An 11,829-nucleotide genomic window follows, 5' to 3' on the forward strand; every position below is an offset into this window, starting at 1 on the left:
AATCCCTTCCCTGAGTTTAGAAACCAAGTGTTTTAGATCTATGGCCACACTAGTACCGTTATCAACTTCAACCTTCGATCTAAAAAAACCTACAACATTCCCAACAAAATTTTCAGGCAAGGGCGGCACAACTTTTACGCAAGTTCACATCTTGGCTAAACACTGATGACCTTTGAGATCCTGACTTTGATGTCGATGCTTCAATTGCACATTTCCAAATCAGTACTGAAATCGCTTCGTACATGTGTAGGTTTTGGCACAGATGAACTAGCCACTTAAGATTGTAGAGCAGAAATTTTTGTGGCATCAAACATATACCTCGTTATCTTGATGTGGTTTTTGGAGTATACTCGGGCTGGTGGCTGTGAGGAGTCACTAGATTTCTCTAGTGAAGGAAAAAGAGACGTTGAACCAAATTTTGTAATTACAACTATTAAAACAAGATTACAAACAATAGAACTCAATATTATCATTTTGACTATAAATATATTGTCACATTTGTAAATGTGGGTATCACATACGGACATGTACTGTAGAATTTCATTTTCTAGAAAATCCGATATGGAACAGCTGACGTACTTCAGCTAATGATTCTGTCAGATGCTCACATATTTCAAGCTTACTAGTAGATTTAGTATTTGGAGAGAAGAAAAAGAGTGGAGTGTAAATGGTAATTGCCATCTGATCGAAAAATGACAGCTTAAAATTTCGAAGGTGATGAGGAGTTGGCCTAAACTTTTATAATTTTATTTTCCCGAGTAACACGTATTGATTGTGAGTGAAAGTTATTCACTTAGGGTTTGACTCGTAATTCAGATCGAAGAGGGTGTGAATGGAAGTTATAACGCTTGCTTCTTTCTTAGGAAGGAGAGAAAGAAGTGTTTGCGTTTAGAAGAGGGTGGAGGTTTTGTCGAGTTGCACCACTTGCACTGCTCCGACGGTTTCAAATTAACTTACAGTCATGCTAAACCTCAAATGGCTCTGCACCACCATCACTACCTTCCAAGTTTAGGTCAGTTACATATGTCAAACTTCTCTGTTTGCCCCTTACAATTTTACTATTACCACGATTTTATCCTTATGTGGAAAATTCAATTTGCAATTTTCAGATTGTAATACCTAGATATGCTTGATTTAGGGAAAATGATTCCGAGTTCAGCTGGGTTTTTTATATGCATGTCTTCATTTAAGAAATGCATGACACCACTAAACTGAAACAGCTAAGCCCTCTTCAGTCAATATATATAAGGCATGGGACATCTCTATAATGAGTTAATGACACACAAGTACGTCTTCTTGTTGTTGCTGAGTTCATTGTAGAAGTGTTGGAACACAGGCTACTTCTGGTTTAAGACATATATATGAAGAGCAATTGTACTTGGTTATGAAAAATTTGTTAGTTTGGATGTAGAGAAGGGAGAAGCTATCTTAAACCTTATAGAATTGTTTGTTTAACTTGGATATCTAACTTCAAATAGAATTGTTTCTTTGTTAGCATTCATGTAAACTCTTTCAAATAAACTTCCTTTGTATATACATATATTGATCCTTGGTTACATAAAAGGGAACTTATATCAGTGATGTATTCCCAAGTTTTGTGGTTTTAAATTATAAATGACTGGAGTTTTCAGTTAAGGATTGATCAACTTCTAATGACAAACTTTTGAAAGGTCATATAGCTATGATTAAATATTTGTAGAGGTCTATATCATTCAAACACTGTCAGATTTGCAAGATAGATGACCAACAAAACGTTCAGTACTTCAAAGTTCTATAAAACACACATTGGTCTTAGCAGGATAAAAATTTATAGATGGTGAGTTTGTAATGAACTACATTGTCATTCATTACAGAAGGTATATATATCTTTTCATGAACTTTAAAGCATACTAAGTTCTTCATCAATCATGGACCATGTTTCACCGCTTCATATTAAGGAAAGTAATCCTATGAATCACATAAATACAGAAGTCTCATATCTAATAGCTTGCAACATGAAGGATGGTCTCCGATCAGTTTTGTTCTTTGTTCATTCCTGCTCTACTGAAGTATATATAAGACCTAATCTCTGAAATCCCTATTGTTAATTGTTTGAAGTGAATACCCCACTGTAAAGAGAACCTTGCCGGAATTACTTTTTTTACTGCTAAATTTTGTTATGCTGTTTGTCATAACTCATAAATGTCTTTCATCTGTCTCTACTCATATTCTTAGCTCTGTTGAGCATTTAGCAAGGTGAAATTACATGCCCAAATGGTTTTCCTTATGACAGAAATTAAACTAAAATTCCTATTCATCAATAGTGATAAATATCTAGAATCAGAAATAAATAATTATAAACCAATATAGACATAAATTATGAAATTCATCTATTCAATTACCCTATCTGTCTTTTCCAAGAATGTGCGTACGTTTCACATTTTAGAAATTAAGTGCATGGACGACACGCCTGAAGAAGGTGTGCATTTTCTCGCCTAAGAGGTTGAGTGCATGGACGACACACCTGAATCAGGTGTGCATTTTCTCGCATTACAGGTTGAGCGCATGAACGACACGCCTGAGGCAGGTGTAATCACGTAAGCCGGTTTATTACATGCATTTTGTCGAGATACCCTTTAAGCATCTATATAACGCCAACTTATTCTCATGGCCTCTCCACATTTTCACAGTTCAATTCTCTTCCTTCTTCTTCTTTTCTTTATAGAGTGCATAGAATCAATTGGAGCAGTTTTTTTCTATGCTGGTGAATATATGATATATTCATTGTCATGGAGAATTTTATGAATTCTGTGGTGAACTCTGTAAGTGCACTAAAAAACCAATGCTGCATTATGATCTTATAGCGTTGTTTTTTTCACTAGCTAATAGGATAGTCTGGGTGATTTGTTCTTAACCGTGATATTATGACTTGGGATACATATTTTCTAATGTGCATGTGAATGCGTGTATAAATGCACTTATTTGTTGTCTTGATTACCTTATTTGCTTGATTTGTTATTTGTAGATCCTGTCTAGTGTTGTATTTTGTTAGCTTTTGGTAAAATATCAATTTCTTGGTCAGAAAGGAGATCATCAGTGTTGTATTCACAATAATGTTAAAATCAATTTTTGTCATGCAATACTATGACAGAGTTTGTTGGAGATGAGGGCCTGATACCATGATGATATTTGGATTTCTGCATAATTCACCAGTCTTTTCTATCTAAACATAATCGTCTTAATCATATATCCGGTCTTTAGCTTAATTAATTGGTGATAAAAGTTTATAAGAACAACTAGATTTTTTTACCCCATCTGAGTACAAATTGGGTGCATGTACGTCTTTGGTTTATGGTAGTATTTTCTAAATTGCAACATGTTTTCTGACTGGAAATTGTTTCCATTATTCCTTGATGCAGGGTGGGCTCATAGGCGTTGTCTTCGATTCAAGGTCTGTGGTTGATGAAATTAAAAACAAGAATCAAGACATGGTTTCAAACAATTGAGTGCTTCAAATCAAGACGAAAATGAAAGCATAGTTCTTATTATGTTCATCAGGTTATGCTGCCCCTTTTTCACTCACATTCCAAACATTACATAACTTTGTTCACTCACATCCGAAACATTACATAAACCAAAAAAATACCTATTTACCTTATAATCCATAACTATGCCAAGGTTAGACCAGCACTGTCACACCCTGATCTTAGGGTATGACTAAAGTGATGGATTAAGTTGAAAGAAAGATTGGAGGATATTTATTTATTTTTCTTTTAAATAAACTTGGAAGGAAGCAACACCTCATAACTAAAACTTTGGCTGAGTTGACATAAAGAGAAAGTAAGAATCAATATGTTGAAAACAAGGAGGTGAAACATGAGAACTAAACTTCCCAAGAAATACTAATACCTTCAATTCCCAAAAGTTGTAAACCAGAGCTGTAACCAAAAGATATTAAACAAAACTTTGAACACAACTTTAATTCCTTGTTCAATTGCTTTCAAAGATACACAATGAGTTAAACGTGAGATATTGTTGGGATATCGGCCAATTATGTATGTCAAGGAAACCCCAAAAGAACACAGCAAACCAAGAGAAACAACCACAGAGATAAGACACAAAGAACACAGATTTAAGGTGGTTCAGCAAAACCTTTGCCTACATCCACCGGCAGAAAACACTTCCACTATATTAATAATGGGTACACCAGAAAGAATAAGAAAACAAGGACTCTCTCACTTCTCTTCCTATCTCTCTCCTCTCTGCCCTCTCTCACCCTCTAACCGAGAATGGAACACACTTTGCTCTTTGTCTCTGCGATACAAGACCTAGAACTAAACCTCTCCTTATATAGCCATAAGGATCTTCAGATCTCTTCACCAAATAGGAATCCTATTCCTATTAGTGGTAGGCAATAATGCCTCATTCCTTCTCCGTAATCAACAAGATTACAGGTACACCATCATCAATAAGGATTTACTTTCCTTATTGGAACACCATACTCTAAGACGAAACATCTTACGAAAAACACATGGGCTGGAAACCAAACAGATATAACTCTAACATACTTCCTTTCCAAAGGATTGTAAAACGGTACAGTAACAAAGGTAATTGCAGAATCCTTTCAGTACAACTTTAAATCTTTGTTCTGCTGCTTTTAAAAAAATGCCATGAAACAGTAAAAAAATCAGAAAAGAGGAAGGCTAGACAAAGCTTTACATTTTGTTCAATAGCAAACTTAAATTATAAGACCATCCATCACATATGGTATCATAACCATACCAGGTCATTGCTTAAGAGCTAGACAACTATTTCAATCCTTTAAACATAACACATCCAGCAATGCCATTGCAGCAACACCATTGCAGCAACACCAACCCAAAGTAAGAAACACATATACTTTAGCTCAAGAAACTCCAGAATATCATTAGCTTGTCCACTAATGGACTACCTGAAAACAACAAGAATATAGGGAATGAGCTTCACAAGCTCAGTAGGTGCGACAAAATAATCTTTATAACAAAGATTCTAATTCAACATGCACTTGGAAATGAAAGGCAGGAACATATATGAAGCTTAAGAGAAATAACCAATGAAATGAGATTAACCCCAATAATTGCTGCTGCACTTACGAAAGTAAGCCAGAGATTTAGAAGCAACATAAATGAACTCGACTCAAAGATAACATTGGAATTTCAGATATCACACTTTACCAAGTATAACAAGCATCAGCAGCCAGTATACACAAACGAAGTAGAAGAAAGCTAATCACGTATAACCAGCATCAACACTTTACTTGAACGAAGTAGAAAAAGGCTGATCACGAGGGTGATTTGACAACAAGACCAACAGATAAGAACACTTACGAATCAATAAAAATGTCAATCAGAATACTCAAGAAACTCATGGAATTTTCTTTCACTAGAATTCAACAAATCCTCAAGATGCTGGTTGGAGCCCACCGCCCAGCTATACCACCGAGCAAACCCCGCACATGCGGTACCCTGATCAGGTTTAGGGTTAAACAACCCAAGGGAGTCACAATCCCCACTCACATAATTCACCGGGCCTAACCGAACAGAATATTTGAAATCCAATCATTTCTTTCCAGGAAGTTTCACTTTCCAAACCAACTGATCAAATAAGGATTTCAGAAAGAAACTTGAAATCCCTTTTCAGAATATCATATGACACTACCCAGAAATAGTACTGTAAAATGGACAGAGCAGATCTTTAGGTGAAGATCAAAACAATAGGTACACGAGTTTAGAACTAATGACAATGAGGTAGCGAACCTGAGTTCACAAACTCATAGATGACAAGAGGAAATTATCAAAGAATGGGAGTTTGTTTCCAAGTAAATTCAAATAGGCATATCAGAGGAATCAACTTTTAATATTAAACTGGTTATGAGGTACGTATCAATACATGGATTTGAAAGCCAGCAACAAAGACTTGGGTTTTCAAACTGTTGGAGTAATCAACAACAAAGACGATAACTGATAGAGAAGGATATAACCAATAACGAACAACAGTACACATATACCCCAACATAATGCAAGGCATTGAATTACTCAATAAACATGAGTAGCTTTATGATAATTTTGTCAATGAATAACGAATACTTTCAAACAAGGATATCAAGTAGTACGAACTGAACTCAATTACAGCCAGGTACATTTTGACTTGGAACTCATGATTTCATATGGACCAAAAGGTACTGGAAACAAAATAGACTTTGAAGTTGAAAGGGCACATAAATCTCTTTACTGTATCTTAAAAGGAATAAAATAGAAACTGTATAGAACTCAACAACTTTTCCTAAATATGACTGTTTACCCATCAAAAATAAGAGCAAGTCAATAGGATGATTGTAGAGAAAGAAACAGAACTTATAGTAATGACGTCCAGGCAAGACCAATAATCATGTGAATTCAAAGAATCTTAACGAAGATAAACTTGATCTATAATAGGATCATAAGCAGATAAGAAGAAAGTAAGAAACATGAAAGTGGGCTGCACAAGTTTTGCTAGAAGACAACGCAAAGAATAAACATAAAACCAGTTGGAGGAGATATACTGAAAAGTTCCAGCTGTAGATTTAAAATTTCAACTTCCTTTTTAACAAGTATACAAATACTGATGGACTAATATAAACCATTTATATGAATGAGTTATGATACAATCGGACGTCAAGACTAGATCAAGAAATGAACTATCAAGTACAGCCATAGGAAGCTTCTTTTGAGATCATCAAGCACTACAATGAAACAAGATTTGACATGGAACAGATTTGCACTAAAACACTTTCACGGATATATACCAAAATATATGGAGGCATAAGAAAAGATTTTGAGGAAAGAGGACGTTGGCTTTTGTACATACTTCAAAGAACTTCAACATGGATATTCAAAGGCTAATAGTTTATATCAACACTAACACATCCATTACAAGGACACTTGAACCATGAATAAGCAGCTATCAACATACTCGTATGATCATATCAGAAAGAATTAAACCGAATGAGACATCACAACAATGAAAACTCAATACTTCAGATTGACAAACCAACTGCTTGTCAATTTACAAGAAAGAATGCATAAGAAACATTTCCAACAAATACATATCAAACTAGAATCAAAGCTATAAAGAAAAGTTTGTTTTCCCTACCTCAAATCAAGCAACTAGCAGCCAAAATCTCCAAGCACACAAGCATCTATGCCCATAGATGATAGCAATCCAATTTTTGAAAGCAAACACCCAGCTGGTACCCAAGCAATTCAAGTTCCCTAATTTGAAATTCATGGCACAAATCAATCATCCACTTTATTGGGTAATAGCTGAAACAAGAATTAGTTTGAGAAAGAGGACAATGAAACTTACAGAAGCTAACAGCAAATTGAAAAGACAATTTCATATTCTTTGACAGTAGGATTCATGGCGATTCTCTCCTCTTTCTTGTGAGCTAGTGAATTGGGTGTGGTTGGTTTAGAGAAGAGAACGATGATCATTAGAGAACAAAGACAGAACTGAACTGAAGAGTTTAGAGCAAAACAGAAGGAAGACAGAGAAGAAAAGAAAGGAAAAGAGCAACGACGTGTATGGTGGAGAAAGCAATCGCACAGGAGATGGGAGGATCAATGGAAGAGAACCAACAAACGTGTTCCCTTCTAGATGGGGACTAGATGATTCCATAACCAATTACACTTATGAGAGAAAATAAAATAAAGTAAATAAAATAAACAATTCTAGGACATAAAAATCTGATAGCAAACTTTTACTAGTGGTCAACAATAGAGTCAAAACCGAAATCCAAGCCAGGAGAGAGGAAACATGCAAAATCAGTCCAAGTAAGAAAAACAATTTTTTTAAGAAAATTTAATTTAAGACTAGGTTATTACAAGCACTCTCCCAGATGTAGAAAAAAAAAATATTATAGAAAAGAAACTTAAAACTAACTTAGGCTATTTTCGCCTTCTGGGGACTATCCAACATGTCCTCAACATATAAAACCTGAAACCCTAAATCCAATCCCACCCCCTCCCACATTGCTCTTGTAATGCTTTCCTTTCAAAGAGAGCTAGAGTGAGAAAAGCGTTTAACCTGGGAAAAAGCCAGTCTTTTAATTCTTCCCCAACAATTGTTCTCTTCAGAATGGCAACACAGGTCCCTAGAGAACGGCCATACCCCCTACACCTATTTAAACAAACTGAAACACAAAACTTAATCCAACACCACCATCCCTGCACCTACTTAAACACATATGCAGAAACTCAAAACCTAAACCATCATCAACATAATTTAAGAGCAACTCTATTACCACTAATACAACTCCCCAAAGACCAACTTCTCCACCTCTCTTCTTATCTGGTGTTTGATAATGGAGAATTTCTGCCCACCTTTCACTTCAACAACTAACACCAGTTCTTCATCTCCATTTTCAACTATGGAAAGTTCACCATCTCAGTTGTCTCATAATCCAGTGCTTTCCTACCTACCACCAAACCCTCATTAATTGGCAGTAACCATGTCCTCCTCCCATCTGTCCCTCTCCAGTCCCAAGTTCGACTGCGATGGACTCGAGGATGGTACGCCAAAGAAGAAGCGACATTCTGAGAACAAAAAAAGCTACTTGTGCAGAGCTTGTTGTTCTTCTTCTTCAAGGTTGGCTGTAGAGAGAGATCCATCTACTGCTGGTTCTGAAACTCAGAATGAACAACACCTCTACCCATTCTGCATGCCGGATAACAAGGTCAGTACGTTCTCGATATTATGCATGAAAGGTTATATTTTCTTTATGTTTTCAAGTTTGCCTATCTAACTCATATATCTCTGTTACACAAAAACTGAGACTGTTGTTCAAAAAAGAGCTGAAGAATAGTGACGTTGGATCTTTAGGCAGGATTGTCCTTCTAAAGGTGATGATTGAGCTCGTTTCGTGATTCTGATTTCTTGAGCTTTGACAAAAAGCATTTGCTATTTATTAAGCGTTTACTCTTCATGAAATCACTAATGTGATGTTCATCTCTTGATTACTTGTTACCTCATTCATAGAAAGAGGCTGAAAAATACCTTCCGAGCCTCTTCGATAAAGAAGGCATCAAGTTGAGGATCAGGGATGCCCTTTCAACCCAAGAGTGGGGTTTGAAATACAAGTAAGTTTATGAAATCAGAAATCGTCAAATGAACGTTATCTATGGCAAACAGTTTTAATGAACTAATTGTTTATGCTTATTGATTTTGACACAGGTACTGGACAAATAACAAAAGCCGAATGTATGTGCTCGAAAACATAGGTACAAAAATTTCCAATTGATTGCGACAAACATGGTATATGTATTAATTCATTTGTTCACTAACTGTATTTCAATGTAACAGGAGACTTTGTTCAGGAAAGTGGAGTGGAGGTGGGAGATAGCATTCATCTTTATGAAGATGAATGCAAGAATCTTGTGAGTTCTACTCTCTTTTGTTTCTTCTTTGGATACAGATGAGAATTTTGATTTTTGAAAATTGAATAGAGAGAGATGGATAGGTTTGTTGAGGATTGCATGCATGGTGACAAAGTTCCACTCCACCCTTTTCAATTATGCTGACTGTTTTCTTTGGATTATAGCAAGCTAGGCGAAATTAATTAGAGTAAATGATGTATTGGTTAACATTGATACACAGCCAGGAGTCACGTTCCTCTTATAGCCTCTTGAGAATTGGAACTAATGAACTAGCTACATGTTCAGATATAACCATAGCATACATCAAGCCGTGAGTCATCCGATCGTTTTGAATTTTGAATTACTAAACAATCAGACGGCTCACGGCTTAATGTATGTCATACAAATGTGTATAGTAGCCGAACCCTATTTAGACATGATTTATGTGTAGATTTCAGTTTAAGTGTGCCACTCTTTCATAAAACTAATAAGGGTATGTACATTTGCAACGTGAGTGTGCGTCAGTAATTTGATTTAGAATCATTAATTATCAAATTTGAATGCATCTACAATTAAAAGTCACTCAAATTTGCATAGACAAACTAGTTTAAACACATCAATAGAACTATCTCTTTACGCCTATAATTGGATTATTTATGTTTACTTTGCATATTTTTTTATGTATAGATTGTACATAAACTATTTAATCTATATGTTTTTACTAACTAAGCTTATTTCTTGTCATGCAAGGAACCAATACGTCTCCATCCACCGGCACAGAGCAAGGCCAGTACATGTAGTTGAGCCCTCCTCAACCTCATATCATCAACAAAACTATACTGATACCAACACCAACACCAACACCACCATCGATAACTCCAACACCAAAATCTCTGCCAACGCAACAAGCATATACACTCCATACGCCTACAACGAAAATCGAACTGATAAAGACGAGACTTCTTCAACAATAGTATTACAACAACAACTAAAACGCGAGGAACAACTAGAAGAAACAAACAACACGGTGACATTGTTTACGGATCCCGCTCCTTCATATATAAAAAGTGAAGAAGTCAACAACTCCAACAAATACGTCACTAGACAACAACAAACCTCTACTCATCAATTAGCCATGGCTGAGATATTTGGGTCCTCATCATCATCCTCACCGAGTACAGTGAAGATGTCTGATGATAACTTAGGCGACTGCTATGAAGGACTCGGGACGCTCTCGGAAGTCCATCGTTTTGAGTTTGATTTTGACGACATAATGAGAGACGACAAGACGTTATAGTGGTGTACAATGTACAATAATCTAATGAGATGTGTATCTATTCATAAGGCTATATATGTTAGCAAGATTCTTTCTACTTAAGAAATCTCGACATAATCTTCTAGAATATTGCCTTGTATATATTCTGTATTCAAATCTTAGATTATGTAATCTTGTCTAGTTAGATATCCTACTTACAAGGCTTATTGTACTCTATATATACTAGCATTGTAATGAAAATACAATTTCTACACTATATATATATATATTCGGATTCTTATATCTCTATTGTTCTTCATGCTTTTAGTTTCAATTTGCCAAGAAGGATTGGGAATTGGGATAAAGAAGGGAAAATTCTGCTGTGCCGGAGGGCATAGCATGCTTGCTGGAAAACACAGGCAAAACCATCCCCTGCTGGAGCCCCTACTAGACCCCCCCTGCTGAACCTCCCCCTCCTTAGTGATAGGCATGCTATACCGTTCGGTATAGCAGCCAAACCCAGAAAGAAGTAGAGGGACTGAGCCTAGGAAGGCTGGTTGGCCCACCTTTATGATTTTAATATATTTAAGTTATTAAAACGCTTCCTTGAACCTTAGCTACCCTAGGGTTTATCCAACCTATTTTTCCTTCTTCCGCATCATCATCATGGCATCAATTACGATCTTGTTCTCACGGTTCCTAAAATACTTAGCAAGGGTGGTATCTCGCATGCTAGGAAGAAAATCAAGAACTAGTCGAAAGGCAAAACAAACAAGGAAGAGAAGATGTTGAATTGCAGAGTTGCCGGAATTCATTCAGGAATCCATAGTGAGAGATGAAGAGATCCGATTTCTCTAAAGTGAGGAGAGTGTGAATTTAGTTAAAGTTCATAAAATCAGGACTCTCCATCCAATCTAATGGTTCCAGCAACTGACACATCACTTTTCTACCATTTTTTTTTAGTTTTCATCTAAACCATGGTTAACTTACTTTTAAGTTAAAAAAAAGAATTAAATTCAGTTTACTCCCATGAAGTTTGGGAGTAACTTCATGTTAATCCCTATACTTTCAATTTCATCAGTTTACCTCTCAAACTTTTGAATTTTCCTCAAGCGTGACCAAATGTCCTATATTCTGTCCAAATCGGACGTTAACTACTGATAA

At 36.0% G+C, this 11,829-nt stretch overlaps 1 non-coding gene across 1 annotated transcript; it reads left to right on the top strand.

Annotated features, from left to right (window-relative positions):
* Positions 1-8,674: 8,674 nt before the first annotated feature.
* Positions 8,675-10,941, top strand: LOC101298714. Its single transcript, XR_184736.1, has 6 exons — positions 8,675-8,731; positions 8,878-8,897; positions 9,034-9,134; positions 9,229-9,275; positions 9,358-9,431; positions 10,161-10,941. It is a non-coding gene; the product is annotated as an uncharacterized LOC101298714 (transcript).
* The last annotated feature ends 888 nt before the right edge of the window (positions 10,942-11,829 follow it).

Source organism: Fragaria vesca, linkage group LG5 (genome assembly GCF_000184155.1).
Source record: "Fragaria vesca subsp. vesca linkage group LG5, FraVesHawaii_1.0, whole genome shotgun sequence".
Taxonomy (NCBI): Eukaryota; Viridiplantae; Streptophyta; class Magnoliopsida; order Rosales; family Rosaceae; genus Fragaria; species Fragaria vesca.